The 24,201-nt window shown below is 46.7% G+C and overlaps 1 long non-coding RNA gene across 1 annotated transcript; it reads right to left on the bottom strand.

Moving 5' to 3' along the window:
* Positions 1-16,602: 16,602 nt before the first annotated feature.
* LOC128100008 (uncharacterized) lies at positions 16,603-23,872 on the bottom strand. The gene is made up of 3 exons (XR_008214639.1): positions 23,768-23,872; positions 23,328-23,416; positions 16,603-17,583 (listed from the first exon to the last, which is right to left on the bottom strand). It is a non-coding gene; the product is annotated as an uncharacterized LOC128100008 (long non-coding RNA).
* Positions 23,873-24,201: the final 329 nt, after the last annotated feature.

Below are 24,201 nucleotides of genomic sequence, written 5' to 3'. Positions count from 1 at the left end.
ACACTGAGGTGGGGGTGTCACCCACTCTAAGTTGATTTGTGTAAGCCACAGAGCAGCCTTTGAACATCTGGTGACGTTTGTAGTGCTATTTCAGGTCTAGTCAGGGAAGGCCGCCTGGGCCCCTCTGTGTCTGTCCATGCCCACACAAGATGGCTTGGTGGTCTCTGTCACCCAGCTCGCCTCTTCTGTAAGAGGGTGTGTCCAGTCAAGAGCGGTGTTTGCTAGTTAGTTAAGAGTCTTTGGTCTTACGATTAGTTTTGTATGGATGCATATTTTGTGTTTTAGGACTCAACTATTTCAGGAGGTTGGGGAGATGGGTCTAGGTAGCAGGGAGAGTATGTATGGGCATGAGAATGTGTGTTTGGATCCCAGTGCGCATGTAAAAGTCAGACATGGCAGTGTGAGTCTGTAACCCCAGGGCTAGGTTTGGGGTAGAGTTAATAGCCTAACCAAATTGGTGAGGTCCAGGTTAACTGAGGGATGTTGTCTCAAACAGTAATGTAGATAGCAATTGAAGTAAATATCTAACATTAGCCTCTGTCCTTCACATGCATGCACACACAAACACCAGTCTCTGTACACACATGAACACATACACAGACACAAAAGAATCAGCCTTAAAAAGGAAACAAAACTATGATTTCATTTTTACCCCTTTAACTACTCATGTTACTTAAGTCAAAGGATTTTTCCAGTGCAGCCCCCATGACATTCAAGGCAATTATATTCTTCTTAATTTTTTTCTTTACTACATTTTATTTATTTATTTATTTATTTATTTATTTATTTATTTGTGTGTGTGTGTGTGTGTGTGTGTGTGTGTGTGTGTGTGTGTGTTACAAACACAACACTCAACCATGGTGCATGAGCTGAGCTCAGAGGACAACTTTAGGGAGGTTGTGAGGACCCAACTCAGGCTGTCGGACTTGAAGGCGAGGTCCCACACCTGCTGAGCCATCTTGCTGGCCCCACGTTTTTTCCTTTCCTTGAGGTAGGCCCTGTATGCTAGAAAACACAGAGGAAAATATCTTCATTATTTTAACAGAATCTTATGACTAGTTTTTGTTGGAGCTGGAGAGATGGCTCAGCAGTTAAGAACACTGGCTGCTTTTGCGGAAGATCCTGGTTCGATTCCCGGCACCCACTAGGCTCATCATAAGGAACTCCAGTTCCAGGGAATTCTATACCCTCTTTTGGCCTTCACAGATACCAAGCATGCATGTGGTATACTCATCCATACACATAAAATTAAAAAAAAATTGTTCTATAGGTTTCTCTAACCAGTCTATACTAACAAAACTTATGGCTGCTCAATGGCCACTGACATCATTAGAAGAAACAGGCAACCACTGAGTGTGGCTTATATCTATAATTTCAAGACTGGAAAAGCTGAGGCAGGAGGATCATATAAATTCAAGGTCAGCCTGGGCTATAGAGTGAAAGTCTGTCTCGAAAAATAAAACAAACAAAACAAAAAGAAGAGGCAAGCCGACACCATGGCCGGTCTGCCGGAAGCACACATGGCCCGTCTGCCGGAAACGTGTGGTGTGTGCAGTACTTTTGTGGAGCAGCAAACCTGATTCTTCGGATCTCCTCCTTCAGCTTCTCAGACACGAATAGAATAGAAGACAAAACCCAGAATGTGGGAAACCACAGGCAAAATGCCTCCACGGGGTCAACATGTGAACCGCCTGGAAAAGCATGCCGCAGAGGAACCCGGAGGCTAAAAATAGGCCCAAGAGATGTGGCAACCAAAGGCAGCAGCATGTGGACCTCATTTGAACCTTATTCGTGAAGAACACTTAGGAGCTGATTGGCAGAAGTGACCGATGACTACACATTTGGAGAAACTAAAGAATTTTATAGAGATGATAATTATTCCGAGTTGGTACTTTCAAAAGCATTAAAAAAAAAATGTGTGCTTAAGTGTTGTAGAGATAAGCACTTAAATATCTCTTTAACTTCTGCGGCTGAGGTGATCTGATGTCTGAGGCCTGATGAAGTGAGGCCGCGCTACTGGTGGCAATCCTTGGAGCTCTGTGGTGGGTGGAGCTCTGTGGTGGGTGGGTGGAGCTCTGTAGTGGGTGGTTGGGTGGAGCTCTGTGGTGGGTGGAGCTCTGTGGTGGGTGGAGCTCTGTGGTGGGTGGGTGGAGCTCTGTAGTGGGTGGTTGGTTGGAGCTCTGTGGTGGGTGGAGCTCTGTGGTAGGTGGAGCTCTGTGGTGGGTGGGTGGAGCTCTGTGGTGGGTGGGTGGGGCTCTGTGGTGGGTGGGTGGAGCTCTGTGGTGGGTGGGTGGAGCTCTGTGGTGGGTGGGTGGGGCTCTGTGGTGGGTGGGTGGGGCTCTGTGGTGGGTGGGTGGAGTTCACTGCGCCGTGACCCCTACTTTAATATCTAATGTTTAAAGTCTTTCACGAGATACGTTAAACCTGATGAAAACAAAGCAAAGCAATACCAGAAGGAAATCCTGTCAGAACCTACTGGGCCTTCACCGTCCGGCGATGCCCAGGCCATCGGAAACCCATGGTGTGATTCTTGGTCCGGGATGATGGGCAGGTTCCGCAGGGGGTGGGTGAGTCCTCCACCACACTCCACTATCCTTAACAGAATTAGAGAAAACGACTCTCTCCGACTGCTTTCTGTCACCTGCCTCTGAGGTCACATGCTGCTCTCAGGACTTGACAGTTGTTACTTGGCTTAAAGCACTTGAGGTCATGATCACTGCATTATCTTTCCGAGACAGTCATTTTCGAACCCGCCTTACTGGCTATCAAGTGCTCAGTTGGTCATCTTTTTATAGATGACATCAATATCAGCTGGCATATAAAAGCTTTCCCAACCATGATTGCCTTATTAATCAATTCATAAAGCCGATCAGGAGATTGTTAGGGTGCCCGGTAATGCAACAGTTAGAAAATAAATCTTAAAAAACCATTTTGCTGGATAAGTAGGTATTTGGGGAGGTAGGAATGGGGATAAAGTTCAAGCACACAAAAATGCATCTTGTTGTTTAATTTGGTTTTCTGCCTCTTAACCTATACTTTTGCTCCGAGGTAGTGTCTTCAGTTATCAGCTAAAAATATATCTGAGTGCAGATAGCTGTGATCTGACAGTTGTTATTTCTCGATCTTAGAGAAACTAAATATAAGATTTTGAGGTTATTAAAAAGAAGTACTGTGCTAAAAGATCCCATATATTTTTGTATTTAAAAAAATAAGAATTTCTGGACACTGTGGCGCATGTCTGTAATCCCAGTGCTTGGGAAATTGAGGCCAGAGGATTGCCACAGCTTCAGGTCAGCCTGGGTTAGTGACCCTTGTCTCAAAATAAGCTCCTGCTCTCTGCTGGCCTTGGAAGTTTCTAGAACTTCAGAATACTATGTCAACTCCTTCCAGAGAGTTCTGTGTGTGCCCCTTGTTCCTGCTGTCCTCCTGGTGGACTCAGGGAAAGCTCTGCCACATGTCCAGGTGGATTACGGGTCTCTCTCCACCAGTTTCATCTTCTGTGAGAGCCTGGGTGAGTGTTAGTTCTTCCGCTGAGTTTTCTACTTGGATAAGCTCACCTGTAGCACGTCATCCACTGTGAAAACAGGTTTACGGTTTAGACCATTGTCCACTCCCACTCCAGGACTTTAGCTTGCTCTCTCCGAAGCCCGAGGGCCCATCAGGTCCAGATGCAGGCCTTTCCTGTTTCCACCTCGTCATGTGTTTTGCCTTCTGAACCTTCCGTGGTTTGCGTTTGTGTGGCCATCTGTGTATCCTGGCTTTCTTCTCAAGGGTCCTTCAGTGCCTCCTACCAACCCTGGCAGAAGAATGCCAAACCCCTCCACAGAGGCCTACATTCAGTTTGTGGAAGAAATACAAATTCAACCTGGACTGCTCTGTCCTTTGAAGGTGACCCCACACCCACACCGACACCCACACCCACTAAACAGCTGTCAAAATAACAAAAAAAAAAAAAAAAAAAAAGAAAAAAAAGCAGAACTTTTTTTTTTTTTTTTTTTTTTTTTTTTTTTTTTTAACAGCTTCATATTGAAGCTGAGACTTATCACAAACAAGCTGAGTGCCAGGCCTGGTATCTTGTTATATAAAAGCTAGTGACAGAATCTTAGCAAATATGATGTTTGTTTTTTTAAAAAAATAGCTAAAACAGTCAGAAACATTTCCCACACATTCTGGTCTCCTGAAGATAAGATGCTGACTGGTCCCTCTTTTCTGGGAAATGAGCCCTGACGACTTCGGTGCTGTGTACATCATCTTAAGGAGGCACCCGCCCCAACTCTCCTCGTGGAATTGGGAGTCTTGGGAAAGTGGGGTATGCAACCTGAGTGATGGATGGGTCACCCTGGAGACCTCTGTAAGCTCAGGCTTCGTGTGCTCTCACACTGGGGAGCAGAGATGGCAGAAATTCTGCGTTGGTTTTTGTGGTTGTAGCACAGTCCTTGCCATCCCCCGAAGTGTGCTGATAAAATATGACACCCGTGTCATCTCCATTTCATAAGTTCGGGTGCCAAGAACTGAGTAAAACAGAGGCTCTCTCAGGCCCGTGGTCAGTGGCTTAGGACTGAAAGGCACAGGCGCTCTGCCTTTTGGGGTACCGATGTGACTAATCTGCCTTTTGGGGTACCGATGTGACTAATCTGCCTTTTGGGGTACCGATGTGACTAATTTCAAGGCTGAAGTTAGATGTCTTTCCTATGTACACGCTGCCATCCAGCTGAAAAGGATTAGAGCGAGGACCTGGTGTGTGATTTGCACACGAATCTGCGCCTGGTTTACAATAATCACGTAATCAAAATTGCTTAGCTGAGCGCCACCGTGCAGCAGTGTCTAGCTGCTTACTTCCAATATTGCATTTACAAAAATTACATATTTCATATAATCAGGCCTGTCTCTTACTTAATCATCCCACACATCATATAAATCTTTAAAACGGACAGGTCTATAAATCACTAGCATTTTTCATTTACCACTTATTCTAAGCCAGGCAGTTTCTTATTTAAATTGCCATATGGATAAATCTAATAATCCCTATTCACTTACATCATCTCAAACTTTAAATCTTATTCTGGCTGAGGTCATAAGTGAAATCAGTATTGAGGGCAGAACCAGCAGCTGTAACAACTATAATAGCTTTCCAAATTATATTAAAGGGCCCAAATAACATTAAAAATGAGGAAAAATTGAATCACATTATTAAAGTGTGATCTGCTGAATCAGGCAGATGCAGGGCCTGAACAGAGCTCCCGACTGGGGTGTGGCTCCCCTTGGGAGTCTGTGCCAATGGGAACCGCTGGTCTGAACCCTCCCCTTATTTGCACAATTTGATACAGATCTGGATTAGGCCTTCTCAGCCAGGTACTGTTGACTTTTTTGGCTCATACAACTCTTTGCTACGGGTTGTTCTCTACACAGTAGGATGATTAGCAGCATGCCAGGCCACTACCCATTAAATGCCAGTAACACTTCCCAAACCCAGTTTTAACAATGCAAAATGACTACGGTGCATGCCCCCTCCCTACAGCTGGTAAACTCCTAATGTAAATAATCGAATTGAATTGGCTCCGGGCCTGTGCTTTCTACCCCTCACCCTGGAGTTGGTGCTGCTAGGTCAGGGGAGGATCCACTGAAGGGTGGTCTGGGAGAGCATGCTGGGAGCCAGGATGAGGAGAGTTGGGAGTCTTTCCATGAACAGGAAGTTTTGAATTCTAGGCAAGTGCTTCTGAGGTTTGGGGAGTTTGCCCTTCTCAGGTGATGTGGCAGCCTACTCTAGACCCTTTCTGAAAACACAAGGATACCACAGACCTGGCATGTACAGCACCACATCGCCATGGCTGCAGTATAAAAGTAATTCTTATATGTCTTACAAATGGCTAGGAAGGACAGTGTGATTTCGTGAAAAATAGTGACCGTTTGCAAAGGAGACGTTCACATCTCAGCCACTGGCTTGAGAACAACTTTGCATCCCCAGGACTAACATGGAGGCTGAAGAGCTGCCTTCCTCTCTTACCGTACATAGATTGCATCTTCTGGTGGCTGGCGGATGCAGATAGTTCATCTCAGAGCTATGAAAGGAACCGGCTGCGATTACTCTCCCAGAGAGATTCTGCCAGGTCTTTGACAGCTTGAGGAGTTATTCCCCATATAAATCATCCATGTACTGCCAACTTAAATGCACATGCTTTTCTAGAAAGGCATCCATCCTGCATCCATCCTCTATCACCTAAGACCAAATAAAGCGAATGGCGCCATTACAATTTGGAGATGAAATTCGCTGACAGCCCGGTGTCACAGAATGCTGAGGGAAGGTATCTGTAATTATGGGCTGGCAATGCCTCACGCCTAACTAATGGAAAGTGTGACATCATTTATACTGAGGCCCAAAAAGACAGAACTAGGAAACAATATCGGAATGACATTTGCTGTGTCCAGGAACTCCGCTTTCGGAAAGGCTTTTGCCCAGCATTAAAGTGACAAAGTCTTTCCAATGTCTTAGAGCTACGGTGACTTCTGACTCATTGAGGTGTCAAGCTAATTCACTTTGTATGGGAAAGAGGTCATTCATCTGGCTCAATTTTACCAATCATATGTGGAAACTCATACCACCTCTCCCTTTTATTTCTCTGTATAAAATATTATTTTCATTCACATTCTTTAAGGATGAGATTAAAGCTCTCAGCTACTTCATTTAATCACCCCAAAGCAGGTAGAGATCATACCTCTGGTGTCTTCCCCCTAATTAAAGCACTCCAGGATGCCAGCTATGGAAGAGGCTGGTGGACCTTCAAAGGCACAGAGTATAAATCTTCCCCTGGATGACTTTCTACCTGTCCTGAGTAGATAGAGACAGCATGAAGAGGAGAAGTATGAGATGCTTTCGGGGTGTCTGGGGCCGTGGCCACAGTGAAGTCAGTATTTCAGCTTCTACTCCATCTTTCTATTGACCATGAGTATTAGGAGGACTTGGCCTTGGTGTTTTCGGAGTAGATGTTGGGTCTCAGTTGAGTATGTTATTGTGTTTTTTGAGTTTTAGCACAAATATTCTGTGACTCCAAAGCCAGTGATAAAGAGGAACATGGAGACAAGATTTTTTGGGTTCTAATTGGCATGTCCATGAACTCATGTTCCATGCCCTCTCTGAAGCCAGAGCTGGCCTTCTACTTAGGATATTTTTTGCCTCAGTCTTTTTGAGGGCTTGGATTACAGGCAGGCACTACCACGTCCATCTAGAGAAGTCCTTTCTTCAAATGAGTGCCCAGTGATAGCAATTACCTTTTGTAGGAGGAAAAATATCAAGAACTTTTGATTCCAGACAAGCAGTCAGCTGTACAAATGATACTCAGTAAGTCAGCCCTTAAGAAGTGTCATTATGTGTGTGTGTGTGTGTGTGTGTCTGTCTGTCTGTCTGTCTGTCTGTCTGTGTGTATTCGTGTACACCTGTGTGTGTGTGCACATGAATTCTGGTGCCCATGGGGGCCAGAAGTGTCAAATCCCTCTGGAGCTGAGTTACAGGCAGTTGTGAGTCACTCAATATGGGTGCCAGGAACTGAACTCAGAACTTCTGAAAGAACAGTATACACATTTAACCACTGAGTCAACTCTACAGCCCCAAGAGGTAAGATGGTTGAATCATTTTGTATCTCACATAAAAAAAAAAAAGATTTTAATGACCCCTTTGTTTTGTTTGAGATAGGGTCTCACTATGTAGCTCTGGCTGGTCTGGATCCTTTGAGCTCCCAGATTATCTGCCTGCCTCGGCTTCTGAAGTGTGGTGATTAAAGGCATGCACCACCATACCTGGCATTTAATGACCCTTTTATTCTAGGAGAATAGAACAGTTATAAGCCAATATTAGCTCACTCTTCTCTGTAATTATGGATGCCTGATGGAATGGCAGTCACACTTTCACATTTCACGTGTGCTGTGGGATATCTGTGCACTGTGTGAAGATGTATTTGCTGTGATTGGTGTATTAAAAAGCTGAATGGCCAGTAGCTAGGCAGGAGGTATAGGCAGGACTTCTGGGAAGAGAAAGGAAGAGGCAGAATCTAGGCTCATAGATGAAGAAGAAACAGGAGGTGTGAAATGGAAGAGAGGTATACCGTGTGACAGAATGTAGATGAATAGAAATGGGTTCATTTAAGTTATCAGAGCTAGTTAAAAACAAGCGTAAGCTAAGGCCAAACTTTCATAATTAATAATATGTCTCCATGTTGTTGTTTGGGAGCTGGCTGTCGGGACAGAGAAAGACTCGTTACGCGTGGTAGGATCAAGCTTGTTAGAAGATTCACTCCAGAAGCCTTGGGAAGCTGCAGCCTCTATACTGTCTGCTGTTTGGATCAGAGTCTATGTTTTTATTGCCCATGCCTTGCCCAGGGCCTGTTATATGTAAGAACGATGGTAGCTTTGGTCAGGTGTGATTGCTAGCCAGGCACAGTGCTAAGCACTTCTGTGGATAACCGATTTAAGTTGCAGGGCGGCGCCATAGAGCACTGGTCATTTCCCTCGCAGGTTCCTTCCCTGGCTCTTTCCAGCTGTCCTGGGGCTAGAGGAGGAAGAGGAGATTCTGTGGACCCCTTCCGTGTCCTAGTGCGGCAGTAGCTGTGGATGCTGCCGAGTCTCTTCCTGGGGGCCACGGTTCCCAGCGCTGCTTCTGTGGTCCTGTGTCACTCACTGCCCGCTGTGCTTGTGTCTCCAGCCCCGGGGTGGCTTCCTGAAGTCGCTAATCACCGTGTGTGATGGTTTGAGTGAGACGTGCCCCCCATTGAATTAGTGGTGCTGTTTGGGTAGGTTTCGGTGGTGTGGCCTTGCTAGAGGAAGCATGTCACTGGGGGTGGACTTGGAAGTTTCAAGGCTACTCTCCATTATCAGTGTGCTCTCTCTCACCGTGCCTGCCACCTGCTGCTGTCACTTCCTGTCATAATGACGCATCCTATGGAACTGTAAGCTCAAATCCTTTCTGTAAGTTTCCGTGGTCCTGGTGTCCCATCACAACAGAAAAGTAACTAAGACGCCACATGGTTTCACAAGCCCTTTTGGCCTTCCCCGCCCCCCATTTCTGTACTGAATCCCCCCCTTTGAAATTCCTTGCATGGTTTCTTCTGTCTTGCTGGATCTGGAAGATCTAGGACATTGTATTATCCACGTTCTCCATTTGAGGTAAACATCCCCAAGTCTGACCGACAGCCTGTACCTCTTAACCACAAGGCAATTCTACCTGAATGTGCAAATAAGTTTGTGGACAATTGATTGGCAAAGGAACTCTTGTTACTGGGTTCACTGGGCTAAAGAAGTTACTACTGGCTACACATCTGCTTGCGAAGCCTGCTGCCAAGACTCCTGTGTCCTAGGTGACTGTAGTTACAAGCTGTTGCACTGTTACAAAGCAAGTTCATCATAAAACAGGAGTCAGGAAGCCTCAGCAATTTGAGTCCACACCCGCGGGGTGGCATCTTAATTGTGCTATGAAGCTCTTATGGTCCCTATGAAGGGGGTGCTGTCTATTTCGTTTTGGTTCAACCACAGCTTGACAAATAATTTTGAGTGTTTGCCATGTCCTAGGTTCTGTTCTTAGCCCTTGGTATTTAGCAAGTGAGCAAAACAGGTTAACAATTTATTCTGTAGTCTGCTTTCTGTCCCATTATACCAAAAATATTATTCCCGGGATAGAGAGACAGCTCAGTGGTAAAGAGCAGTGACTGCCTCTTACCGGTTCAATTTCCATCACTCATGTGGCAGCTCGCAACCATCTGTAACCCCGGTTCTGAGACCTCCTACAACCTCTCCTGGTCTCCACAGGTGAACTCAAGCAGCTTGCCACCGCAATCCTTAAGCTCTGGTGAGGGCACAGGAGCTGTCAAACCATGAAGCTCAGCCCCTCTGCATGCATGGTCTGAAGTTTTACAGCCCTGTGTCCATGGTCTATACTTCCAAGCTGGGGTGTTATAGAAATGTGAACCTAAAATTGGACTTCAGGTCAGTTGAGACTTAACTGTGTTTCTGTGTATCAGGCAACGTGGGTTCTAGATCCTTTGTTCATGTAGACCTGTACACGTTAGAACATCTTTCTTGACTAGACTAGTTACCTCAGGTGTTTGAGATAATGGTAGCACTGCAGTGCCTCCTAATGACACGTGGTAAACTTGATCCTAATCAATTTCTAGCCTGTATTTTGGCTGATCCCACTGGTAACAGCCAAAGTTCCTAGGCTGGGCATGGTGACATACACCTGTAAGCTCAACATTTGGGAGACTGAGGTAGGAGGGTGGTGGATTTGAGGTCAGTAAGAACGTACCAAGACCCCATCTCAAAACCATTAAAACAACAACAACTGGGTGTGGTGGCTCATGGGAAGCTGAGGCAAGAGGCTTGCTGTGAGTTTGAGGCCAGGTGGGGCTGCATGTTCCAAATTAGCCTGGCTATGAGCCATCTGAAGTGGGTGCCGGGAACTGAACTCAGGTCCTCTGTATGAGCAGTACACACTCTTAACCATCAAGCCATTTCTCCAGCCCACTAGCAAGGCTAGGAAGCCACATGGAGCCACCCACTGAGAGGATCAGATGGGAACAGAACATGGGAAGAGCTAACTCAATTTTCCCTACTCCAATTGAGATGGAGGAGTTCATGGAGTCCTCCAGCAAACTCTTGACACTTGCAAATGAATGGTTTCATTAATGTGGAACGTTGATCATCTCCCCTACCATCCTGCCCTTTGGGTGTCTATCTTCTCGTTGTTAGAAGCTGTGACTCTGTTCTCCTGTGGCTCCCGTCCTGTGTGCTGGTCATTCTTTGGAGGCATTCAGATCAGTGACTATGCCCTGTCAGGAGCCCGCAGGCACTTGCAACTCCATCAGTAAAGTTTTGTTCTAAGTTAACCTGGATCCGAGAGTGTTTGTTCCACAGTCACCATGACAACCGGACCACTGAGGGAGCCATGGAGACAGACATCCCTGACAGTAGGGAGAGTCCAATTTAGTCAATTTACACAGAGCCCAGGGGAGGGTACTGGGGGTGGGGTAGGGATTAGGACAAAGTGTAATGATTTATATGTTTGGAAATACCATAAGGGAGGTTGGTCAGATGGCTCAGTGGATGGAGACACTTCCCATCAAGCCTGACAACCTGAGTTTGAGATCTGGGCCCCACACGGTGAAAGAAGACACTGACTCTTACAAGTTGTCCTTTGACCACACATGCATACATGTATGTCACACACACACACAAACACACACACACACATAAATGTAACAAATAATGATGAAACATTATAATAAAACCCATTCATTTGCATGCTAACTTAAAAAAGTAATAGTAATAAAAAACTTCTATAGGGCCAAACAGGAAGTAGCAATCATCCTAATCTACATTTTCTCATTGGTGATCCACCTTGCACCAGCTTTCCAACCATTCGCTTCTCGGGGTGTCTGAGACCTAGGGCAGAGTCAGTAATGGGGCAAAATCAATCCCTTTACCAAGGAGGGCACATCCCCTCCCTGGTTGCTCATGAGCCCATGCTCCACGCTTGTGGAGAAGTCTTCCCACCCTAGGAAGAGCGCAGCCCGGTGGACTAGGGAACCGTGTGAGCGTTTTCTCCACAGTGTCTCAGGATCTTCAGTTTCTCTTTTCTTCTTGCGAGTGGGAGCTACTTTAGCCCTCCGCTCACACCCCTCGGTTGGGAGGAGAGTGCAGGTGGGGCCGGGGGATGGCTGTTCACCTCTGAGATGAAGGCCGAGGGAGGACCTGGCCTGGCCGCTGAAGCTAGTCTGAGCTGATGGACGAGAGAATGGTGTCCCTTTGTGTGCTGGGGTCTGATTGGATGCATTCATCTCCTTGGGAGACAAATGAAATTAATTCTTTCTCCAGGTGGCAGCAAAGTGACAGAAGTGTGGAGATTAAAAGAGATTGTGAGGTTATATGGGTGACAGCAGCCATCAATCGGGTTATGAAACCCAGCACCACACTCTCTACGAAGGTAAATGGCCCGTCTCAGCCTTGTGAGTCTGATAGGTTCACGTCCTATGGAAAAATCCATCCCCACTGACTGTCCTCCCGTCTGACTTTTTGAAATTTCAGAATTTCCATTTATAAGGCTATTTTTATTTATCTGCTATATGCAGCTTTTATATTGAACCTTTGTAATATTATCATTTTTGTTTTCATTGACTTTTATGTAAATACCCTGCAGCTACTGGGTTCCTGGGGAAGGAGACTCTGGCTTGGGCTTTACCAGGGCAGTTTCCCAGGGTCCTTTTCTTCCTATTAGCATCAGTGTGTGAAGGAGGGAAAAGAAAGGAACAGGATGTGCAGTATGAGGGTTAGCTATATTGCATCACACTGTCACTAAGGCGATCACTGGAGGTGGATGGCTCTTCTGAGTTGGCCTTATTTGGAGCAAAGTAGTAGGTCTTTATTAGCAAGCCAGGCAGCCATGGCTGTGGGCTCCCCCAGGGAAGGAGGCGTGGCCTAGGGCAAGGTGGCTTTCCCTAGGCAGGCAGTAGGGGACTGACAACCTTCAACCTCCCCTGGGGGGTGGGAACAAAACCAGAGTCCTAAAAGGGACTGGGGGGCACAACACAGTATCAGGACAGACACTTAGCAGAGGCCCTGGGGATAAGCTGGGTTTGTGATCAGTCCTCAGACTCCACCCCTGACTTGGCAAAGCAGTGACTTCTCCATCTTCCCAACGCAGCGACTCTTCTGTTTTTGACTCTCTTTCTTTCTTTTCCCCTCTTAGGTATGGGGGATCAAACCCAGGGCCTGCCACATGCTAGGCAAGGACTCTACCCCTGGGTTCTTCTTCCAGCCATTTCTCTCCTGGTTCTTCGTCACCGGCCTTTGGAGAGAGCACTCATGGGCTTCTCAGTCTATCTGCAAATCCTCTCTCTCTCTGTGTCTCCATCTGGCATTTTGAAGCATCCGTCTATTCTGAAATTTTTTTTTTTAAAGATTTACTCTTAGGGGCTGCAGAGGTGGCTCAGTGGCTTAGAGCACTTGTTGCTTTTCTAGAGGACACAGGTTCAATTCTCATCACCCATATGGTGGCTCACAACCATCCAAACCACCTTGTAACTCCTGTTCCAGGGGATCCTACACCCTCCTCTGACTTCTGACAGCACCAAGCACCCATGTGGTGCACATACATGTATGCAGGCAAAATAGTCATACACGTAAATGAAATCAACCTAAACACTTTTAAAAGATATATTTTTATATTTATGTGTATGTGTATGAGGGGTCTGTGCATATGAGTACAGGCACCTTTGGAGGTCAGAAGAGGGCCTCGCACCCCCTGAAGCTGGAGTTACAGATGGTTGTGAACTGCCCATGGGTACTGGGACCTGAACTCAAGGCCCTCTGAAAGAGAGGCAGGCGATCTTAACCATTGAGCCAGCTTTCCAGTTCCTCTCTTGAAAGTTTAACTTGAGGTGAGTCTACCTTATTTCCTCAAGTTGCCTGAAATCTCTCCGAGGGCAGAGGGCCTATCTTACTCTTCTTTGAACCTCTCTGGTAAGATTCATTAATGAATTAATGACACACCACATCAATAGCTTCTTAACGGACCTCTCAGATTGCACATCGGCAGTTATTGTTCCCTGTGGCACACAGCATGGCCTTTTACAATGTAAAAGAGATTTAGTCACTTCCTGGGTCAAGCTGTGCCCTGGATTCACGTGAAAAATCAAACCTGCTGCTTTCCAGAGGCTCTAACTCCCACCTCAGCACCGAAATCCCTCTCCCGCCTGCTTCAGGGGGGGTCTCACGCTGGCCCCGCCCCCTGCCCACAAACCACGCCCACAGTCCGCCCTCTGCCTCCTTTCGGTTCCAAGGTCCAGCCTCCTGGCTCAGGCAGCCCTCTCTCCCCCTAGCCTCCCCTTCTTCCTTTCTCAGCGCTCCTCACAGGGTCCACCTGCACTTGACATTCTATTTTGATTATCTGCCCCCCCCTTTTTTTTTGCAGTGTAATTCCTACAAGGCAAAGGCCTTGTCCGTCTCCCTCGTTTAACATACTATCTCCGGAGCTAGAACACTGCCCGGCACACGGCAAGCCCCGACCTCTGTCTGGTGCACGTCTGTCTGCATGATGGACCAGGGGAAGTGGCAAGTCTCAAGATGACTGCCATCCGGCCCTCGGGCCTGTTCCTCCTCCGGCCAGCAGGGGGCTCTTCCAGTTCAGGAGAGTAGCTGAGCACTGCCCAGTGGTTCACCTGGAACTCCTGCTCCTCCAGTGAGAAATCCCCACCTTCTCCTCTCTTGGCTCTGCCAACGCAGGCAAATAGTGAACTTCGTGTTAACAAGCACGTTTTGCTGTTTATAGGTGGTCCTACAAGGACTTTTTGGTTTGGGTTGTGGCGGGGTGTAAGGTTTGCTCTTGGAACCTCCGCTCAACAAAGACAGCGACAGAATTAAAAGTGGGTGGGGACAAGCTGGCCGCGGCGGAAGCTTTAGGTCAGCGCTGAAGCCCTGCAAAATGAAACAGCTGACTGAATGAGGCCAGTCAGCTACAATGTGTATTTACCCACTGGAGAGGGAGTTGCTCCCGCCCCCTCCCTTCCCCCCCTTTCCAACAACAATAATCTGGCAACATTACGTTGCTAAATATAACTTCTTTTGGAAAATATACACTCTCCTTAAAAGAGGGTGGTTTTAAAGTTTGTATCAATTTAGAAATTGAAAAGTCCCCACTGGAAGAAATTGCTAGTGCGTGTGAATGGACTTATTGTCTCTTGGTCCTTTCCTTTAGGGTAAGTCTGGCAGGCGCGCCTGCCTCACTGCCAAGACAAAAAGAGCTATATCTACCGCTCATGCTAGGCCAACACAAAGCAACCTTAGTCTGGCAACACTCGGTGGTTGTTGGGAAGGCCCAGGTATCGTCGTTAGGCCATTAATATGGCTTATACACTGTTACTCATGTCTATTTCTGTATAAATGCTCCTTAATTCTGTACCCAGGAAAATTTGCCTCCCTGGTCAGTCTGCAGTTTCCTGGAAAAACCACAGTAACCCTCTGTGAGTGAACCACAGTGAATGGATTCTTACAGGGGATGGGGCAGAGGAGCTGGGTGTGGAAGGCTGCTTCTCAGGTCTAAGAGTGTTGCTCTGTACAGCCAACCTAGCCAGGCACCATCAGGGTGTGTCTAAAGCAGAACCATTGAAATCTTATGTTCCAAACTGTGAACCAGCCGGCCCAAATATTTTTTATTTCTTTCTGATAAAAAGGACTGACTCTAGGCAAGAGAAAATGAACCTGATGGTTGGGATGAATTGAAGAAGCAGGCCAAGGCGTGTGTTGAGTCTGGGGATAAACAGCCCGCACTGATTAAAAGGATTCCCTGGAATGGAGGGCTTCGAGGCAGACAGATGGCGCACACAGTCAGTGCCTAATACACGTGTGTGGCGTTTGCAGAGATGCTTGCCAGGTAGGCTATGCAGGTAACAAAACATCGGGTCCTGTCCCAGAGGACTTATGAAACCACTCCGAGGACAACCACACACTCAAGAGAGTACAGTGCTAATTACTACCATGACCCAGATTTATCTCCTTCAGGAAGTAGCTGCCACCAAACAACCTCTTTTTCAAAAGTGAAATGGGCTGAACTTTGGGTATATCTGATCTCTAGAAAAAAACACCACACTATACCTCAAGGTATTTAGCAGCGCGGTAGCTCTCCTGAGCACAAGGACACTGCTCTGTCAGTGTATTTGAAATAAATAATAAGTGGGGCCAGGGAGGTAATTCAGTGGTTAAAGTACTTGCAAGCAGGGGCATCTGAGTTCGAATCCCCAGTATCCATGTAAAATCTGGTCATGGTGGTATCTCCAAAACTGGGAGGGGCAGACAAATGGGTCTGTGGGGTTTGCTGATAAGTTGGTCTAGTTGATCAGTGGGCTCCAGGTTCAGGAGAGACCCTGTCTCAAAAAAATAAGGTGGAGAGTGAAGGCAGAAGATGCCCAATGTTGAACACTAGCCTCCACATACACGCACCCCTGTGTACACACACACACACACACACACACACACACACACACACACACACACACACACACATATATATATATATATATATATATATATATATATATATATCCATGTGCACACATGTGGGAGCCCAACTGGGAGACTGGCTCCCACATTTTACCCCAGGGTACACTTGAGGAGTGAGGGATAAGATATTTAGATAGAAGGATAGAGGGGAGAGAAACAGATAGAAACACAGGAGAGCCTTGGGAAGGCCTAGATCCTTATCCACCGGCCCCTTCTGTCTCTTTTAACGGGTCTTTTATAGGAATGCCAAGAGGTGGAGCAAAGACCTCCCCCTAGCACAGCCAAGTGCAGAATCTTCCAATCACCTGATAACCACACACGTGGTCAAGCAATCCTCTAATGCAGCCCTGCTGGGTAAAGCAAGCTCAGATCTCACTAGGAAACCTTTGTGGGACACACACACACACACACACACACACACACACACACACACACACAGAGTATTAAATGTCAGGTCATTCATTTCCCAAAGGGTTTATTGAGCACCTACTACGTGCAAGGCACAGAACTTAAATACTTAAGTTATTCAAGATAATAAAGAGACATGACTTGTATGTATGGTTCTGACATATTTTATATATATATATATATTAGATACTGAGGTAGTGACATGGTGAGGGTGCTCAGAGGCATGCGAGGCGACTCTAGAACTGTCCCTGGGAGGTGGATCCCGGGTGACAAATAGGACTTGAGCACGTGGAGACAGCCCCTGGGCCAGGGCTGAATACAGGAGGAACCAGTTCGACTGCACTCAGCTTCCCCTCTCCCAATCCTCTGTCTGTCCAACCTTCAGGGATGTTTCTTTGGGGTTGGCATACCTGCTAGCTCAGAGGTCACTGCTGGTGGAAATGAGTGAATAAACAGTGTGCATTTTCCTCCACTGGGGGGTACTTGCTATACACACGGCGGCAATTGTCACTCAGACTCACATGGACCCTTCTGTAGATGTGGCACAGCCACGTCTGAGGGGAATGAGCTCCAGACGCTTTCTGCTTCGGCACTGCTAACTCTCCCGATGACGCTCACGAGTTTGAGGGAAACTGAGGACTGAATACTGTCCCCATTTTCAGCTGCTGAGGACAATGCTGGCACATCTTGATGGAGGAGAAAAAGAGAAGGGATGAAGTGGAATGGGCTTGAGGGGTGGGAGGGAATGGAACGTCTGAATACCAAGTTCATAGGAGGCTGCTAATGTCCCTGGGAGACACAGGCTCCCAGGGGCACAACCAAGTGGGAGTAGATTCACAGTGCCACAAGGAATCCTATTTTACATAAAACAGCAAGAAGGTGGGAAAGGTAAGACAGGGCATATTGAGTCCGCCAGCCGGGAACACGTGCCCATCCCATATTTAGAAAGGAGCTCCTGGTCTTGGACTTGGAGAGAACACAGTAAGCAGAGAGCCTTGAAGTTGCAGGCACCCCAACAGCAGCATGTGACCGCAGAAAAGGGCTCGACTCCTGCTGGACACTGAATTTTCTGAATGTCATCTTCTTGTGCCAAGGATGACTTTAGAGATGGCTTATTGCTCCTGTCCAGTGGCTGAGCCCCTGCCATGACAAACAAACCAAACTGTCATCACACTTCGACACTGTTCCCTGGGCCACGTGGTTTTGGAACCATTTCTTGGTACAGAATCTCATTAAACAGAAAACAAGAACAATCAACTTGCTAGTTGCTTTATCTGTTGCCAAACACCTGTCTCCTGCACACCGCTGCTATTGTTTCTGAGGTTCACACCCCCTTCCTTGTCCATCAGTTGTGTTGCTGATTCCTTACTGTCCCCCCAAATCTTGTGTGTACAGCCTTGGACTTACTGGGATGCATGACTTGTACGTCTCTTTGCTAAAGCCCTCTGCATCAGCAATTTGCCCATGGTGGTTTTCTTTCAGGCTGGGTTCTAACCATCCATTCTACATTCTTGAGCAGGGTGAGAACTGCTATCTCTTTTGAAATAAAGAAAGAAATGTGTCCATACCCTGTGTTTCCCTAGGCTCAGCTAATCATGGAGCTAGAACCTTAGAAAGAATCATGAAATGTTCTTCCAAAAAAATAATAGCACCCAGGTTTCATTTCCTTATCTGTGAGAGCATTAGGTGCTACTTTTGCTGAAGGGCATAAAATCCATGTTTTCCCCTCCCCCCTTTAAAAAAAAAGGATCTATTGCTCTTAAAGCTGTCTAGGGTCTGGGATGAAAGGCGTTTCTGCAGGGCTCAGTTCCAATAGTTTCTTTCCCCTGTTATTAGCAAGAGTTGATTCTTTTTTTCTTGCCACCTACTTATCATTTGTGTGACTATAGTACTGGGGAGTTTCGGGCGTTAGATCATCTCCCGTTCTCCCAGTGCCCTTGACATTCCCGGCACATTCCTGCGGAGGCTTGGTGAGACATTAGCACTGGTGGCTTTTGCCATTTCAGTTCTGCTCAGAGGTCTGTAGTGTCACTGCTACTGAGACGAGATCTGACAATTGTCTTTCTTGGTTTTGTTCTGTGTAAAACACTATCTTCTTTCTCTTGGGGGCTGACCAGAATTCTTTTCCCTCCTGAATGCCAATGTTGTCACTCACAAACACTTATTTTTGCCTCATCTAGTGCAATGGTGAGAGAACTAGGCTCTCTAGGGCCACCGAGCAGTTTCTGGGCCTATAATCTTCCAACCCAGCGCTGAGAGGTATTGTCTGGGACCCACCCACCTCACACAGTGTGAGCGTGAGTCCCTTCTCTCATTGCTGTGGCAGAACACCCGAAAAAGCAGCTTGACAGTGGAAGGATTTATTTCGGCTCAGTCTGTTTTGATGGGGAGTCTGGTGGCCGGCGCGGGAGGCGGCTGGTCACGTGTGTCCACAGTCTTGCTCTCTCTTTTCTCTTCTATCTGGAACTCCAGCCTGTGTCGTGGTATCGCCCACCTAGGCTGAGCCTTCCCACTTGAGCTAAGCCAATCTAGAAACTCCCTCACAGAGATGCCCAGGAGTTTGTTCTCATGGCGATTCTAAATCCCGTCGAGCCGACACTCAAGATTAGCTATGGCAGTATGGTGTTGGACGCTAAGACGGCTCACGGGATGCCATCTCCTGGTGTTTACATCCTTATATCATTTCTTCTTCTTGGTTGAGGGCAGGGCATCCGACTTCTAACCAATAAAACATGGTGTCACTTCTCTGGTTACATACCCAGGACTGTGATGTCTGTCTTGCTGATGTCCTCTCTTCCTCGACAGCTTTGGTGAAGAACGCAGCCATGCTGTGGAGGCCCACGTGGCAGAGAACTGAGGGTGGCCTCTCTGACTGTTAGCCGTCAAGGACAGAGGCCCTTATTCCAATCCCCAACAAGAAAGTAAATGTTCAAGTTCAATTTACACAGCGCATCAGACTGGAAATGATCCTTCCACAGCTGACTGCTCAGATGGAGACTCAGCTCTGGCAGTACCTTGACAGAAACCTTGCAGAAATCCCAGGTGGACCACACCTAGATTTTGAGCAGTAGGAGCTGAGAGAATGTCTTGGTTTAAGGTGCTAAGTTGATGATACTATTGCTACACTGTTGTAGAACACCATATACATAGCTTATTTCTCCCACTTCTGTGGGTGCTTTGTATATTATCCATGCCTTTACAATGGATTTAGCTGATGCTCTGACTTTTGTTTTGCACATCTGCCTTCCCCACATACCATAAGGATCAGATAATTGCCACTGAAGTACAGTAGAAATGTGTAGTGAAGCTCATAAATGTACCTCTTCCTTCATCTCCTCAGTCTAAGGCTCCATCTCGATGGCTGAGTGTGGTGGGGGTGTGGTGGACGCGTGGCTCAAACTTTCCAGTGAAGTCTAACTCTTTGAGCTGGGGCTGGCTGACTTGGTCTTTAGTCAAGTTAAATTCAAGAACCTAATTCCCTCTCAAGACTTTCTCCCTTCTTCAATGACCCAGCCAGCAGAGGGAAGGTCACCTGTCTCTGAGAACTGGGGGAGGATAGCTGTTCTGGTGATGGGCCTTTGTGCTGTTGCCTCTATGGTCTCAGGAAGACCAGGGAAGGAGAGTCCATCTCTGTAACTATGGGGAAGCCATTATCCACACTCGGTGAAGACTTTTTAGTGTGGTCTTTGGGATCAGCCATGCTCCCATCAGTAACCTCTCACCCACGCTCTTTATGTAAGCCCAATAAACTCATCGGTTCTCCAGGGTGAATTCTGGGTGGAATTGAGCTTTAGTTTGTCACTGGGACCTTATGATGAAGGGTAGGCCCCCCTCCCCCCGGGAAGGGATGTCTACAACAGTGGTTGAAGCTCATCTCAGGGGGATAACATCGAGACAGAGTAGAAAGAGTTCCAAGCCTCTCCTCCCTCCTACATAGTCAGAAAGAGATTCAGATAACCCAGCAGGCTCTCCCAGAGAAGCTGGGTGATCACTAAAGATTCATAGGATTGCTGTAGAGCTGACATGGTGATAGGAAATGTCCAGTGATAGGAGCCTGGGGTGGACAGCCTAGATTAGGCCTGGATAGAGACTATGGAAAGCAGAAGGTCTGTGAAGCCAGCAAAGGCCAACCTGGGCTCAACTGGCATAAGAGGGTCCTTATCACGTCAACAGATAGACCATGAGTCACGTGAGCTGCAGTCTTCCTGAGCCTGGGCTAGCTGCTCCCTGAGTGCCCTAGGCCACAAGGGGTTAGGGAAGGATTACATACAAATGACTGAGGGGGGTTGCTGGATTCTCAGGTGAGGGACCAAATGACCCTCCTACTCAGGAATATCAACAGACCCCAAGCCCCATATGATGGGTGATCAGTCCCATGGAGGTGGCAGAATTTTGGCTCCAGGTGCAGAGGAGTGTCTCAGGCCCTAGCAGCCCGGCCTCTATATTCCGTGCTGTACTGTAATGGCTCTGCTGTGAAGGTAGCATAGGACCTCCCTCAGTCCCCTAGAGGCTCTGGCCATCTTTTGGCTCCCTCCTCTCCCATCCCTCTCCTAGAAGGGCTTCCCCACACTTACCTTTTTTTTTTTTTTTTTCCTGTTTTGTGGTTTAGCTAGGATGGGATGTAGACTTCAGGAAGCAGAACCACCTTCCAAACAGAAGAGCTGCATCAGGAGTTAGTTGAAAAAAACTATTATCCCCATTAAAATTCATGGTGTGAAAGAAGTGGTAAATATATTTTACTCTATTGACATTACCACCTTAATATACATATGAAAAGATTCCATATTAGAGCTCAAAAAGACAATTTCAGAGAAGACATTTTCAACTGACAAATAACTCAAACCCAGAGCACATGGAGTGTACATAGGAACGGAAAAGAGGAGGGAGAGTGTGGTTCCCAGCACACACACACAAAGCTAGGCATAGCGCATGTGTCTGTAACCTCAGCCCAGGAGGGTCCTGTCTGGCCAGCCAGTCTGCTGGGACTGATGAGGTCCAGGTCCAGTGAGAGGCCCCGACTCAAAAAATTAGGAGAGAGATGGAAGCATTTACACAAATGAACATATACAGTCATGTGTACCTGCATGTACACACACACACACACACACACACACACACACACACACACACACATACACAGACAGACACACACACATACACAGAGACAGACAGACAGGCAGACAGACACACACACATACACAGAGAGAGACAGACACACACACACACAGAGACAGACACACACAGAGACAGACACACACACACACACATACACAGAGAGACAGACACACACATGAGACAGAGAGAGAGACACAGACAGACAGACACACACAAGACAGAGAGAGACAGATACACATATATACACGCACAGAGACAGACAGACACATACACACAGAGATAGACAGACAGACACACACACAGAGACACACACACAGATACAGACACACACACACAGACACACACACACAGAGACAGACACACACACACAGAGACACACACAGAGAGACAGAGACACACACACATACACACACACAGAGACAGAGAGAGAGAGACAGACAGACACACATACACACAGAGGCAGAGAAAAACAGACACACACAGACAGACAGACACAAAGACAGAGAGAGACAGACATACACAGAGAGAGTCAGACAGACAGACATACACACACACACACAAAGACAGAGAGAGAAAGACAGACATACACATACAGAGAGAGAGACAGAGAGAGTCAGACAGACAGACATACACAGAGAGAGAGAGACAGACAGACACACACACACAGAGACAGAGAGAAACAGACACAGACAGACACAGACAGACAGACAGACAGACACACACACACACACACACACACACACACAAAGACAGAGAGAGAGAGACAGACATACACACACAGAGAGAGACAGAGAGAGAGAGTCAGACAGACATACATACACAGAGAGAGACAGACAGACACACACAGAGACAGAGAGAAACAGACACAGACAGACCGACACAGACAGACAGACAGACAGACAGACACACACACACACACACACACACACACACACACACACACACGGTGGGGTGGGGGGTGGTAAAGTAGTAGAAGATAAACAACCCATACAGAAAAATATGTATGGGAAACAAAGAGGAATTTTGTAGAAGCAGCATGAATGGCCAACGGACACATAAAGATATACTCATCTTTTTAAAAACCCATTTAAAGTAATTTTTTAGTAATTTAATCTTTTTTAGTAAAAATTAATTTAGTAATTGATAAGATTCAGAATCTTATCACAATGGGGTGTTACTCACACCCATCAAATTGGCAAAAACTGAAGTCTGAAGCTGTCTAATGTTGGGCACAATGGTGTCGCTTTTGTATGGGAGGTGAGTGTAGACCGGGACAACCACTTCTGAAATAAGCTGGTGTGACCCAGATGAAGTTGCAAATGACTTGGACACACTCTTGCACAAAAGCACCAGGAGACCCGGGAAAGATGGTTCACAGAGAAGATCTGCAGACGTGTGGAGAGCCATCAGCCTGAGGGCGGAGGAAGAAGGAGGCTGTGGCTTGCTCAATGCAACATGATGCCATTCTGCCATGACAGGGAATGCAGGAGCTCCAGCTGCTGCTGAATTTCAAAAATACTGTTGGGCGAGGAAAGGAAACCACAGCCTGAGAGACAAGCCAGCAGGGTTTTCTCTACAGGTTGGAAATGGGCAAAATGGAGCAAGGACTTGTTTAGGAGAAAGATAGTAGGACCAAGAAGCAAGGTGACAGGACCCGGCAAGGACCTCTTTGTGGGAAGGAACTCGAGAGGCACAGAGGGGCGACGGGGAAGGCAAACTTCAAAGGCAAGGGTGACTTTCTCTTTAAGTTGGGGGTTTGCCGGACTTACAGAAAGCCAGGGAATAACTACTGAGGCTTTGCAATCACGTCACGTCCACTGCGACAGCTCGGCTCCCCCATCAGAACAAGAAAACAACCCTAGATAGATTTTAATGAATAATGTGTGAGGCTGTGTGTCAATAAAACATTTATGGATATAAATTTTAATTACATGCACATTTCACACCATGGGATTTTCTTCTTCAGATTAAAAAAGTTTAATAGTCTAAAACTACTAACTTGTGAATCATGCAAAAATAAGAACAGGCATCCAGAATTTTATATATAGATATATACACACAGAGAGATATACACATATATGTATGTATATATCTGCACATGTATACTGTGTATAGATTATATATGTATGGGGATTAGTCCGTTTTCTCCAGGAGAACAGAACCAACAGAATGAATATCTGTTAAAGGGGGATTAATTAGATTGGCTTACATATCCGGGTAGTCCAACAATGGTTGTCTCATACAGGAGAAGCCAAGAAACCTGTAGTTGCTCACATCATGAGGTTGGGTGTCTCTGCAGTCCCAATCTGGCACTAAAGGCCCTGAGGATTCCTGGAGAGCTGCTCGTCTTCAGGCTACATTGGAAGCCTGAAGTTGGGTTTTAATATCAGCTAAGGCGTGCAGCATCAGCAACAACAGAGCAGATGAACTTGCCAGTGAGCGTGAAGGCAAGTGGGTAAAAGCAAAACTTCCCGTTTCCATCTTTTATCTGGGCTGTCGCTGGAAGGTACAGCCCACATTTGGGATGAGTCTTCCCACTGCAAATAACATGACCAAGAAAATCTCTCATGGGAGTGCCCAGTGGCTTGCCTTTTAGTTGATTTCAGATCTAGTCAAGTTGACAACCAAGGTCAACAATCACAG

Source organism: Peromyscus californicus, unplaced genomic scaffold, assembly GCF_007827085.1.
Source record: "Peromyscus californicus insignis strain IS unplaced genomic scaffold, ASM782708v3 Scaffold_6__1_contigs__length_162567912, whole genome shotgun sequence".
Lineage (NCBI taxonomy): Eukaryota > Metazoa > Chordata > Mammalia > Rodentia > Cricetidae > Peromyscus > Peromyscus californicus.
Note: the sequence above shows the minus strand (reverse complement) of the source record. Positions and strands in the feature narration are given on the sequence as shown.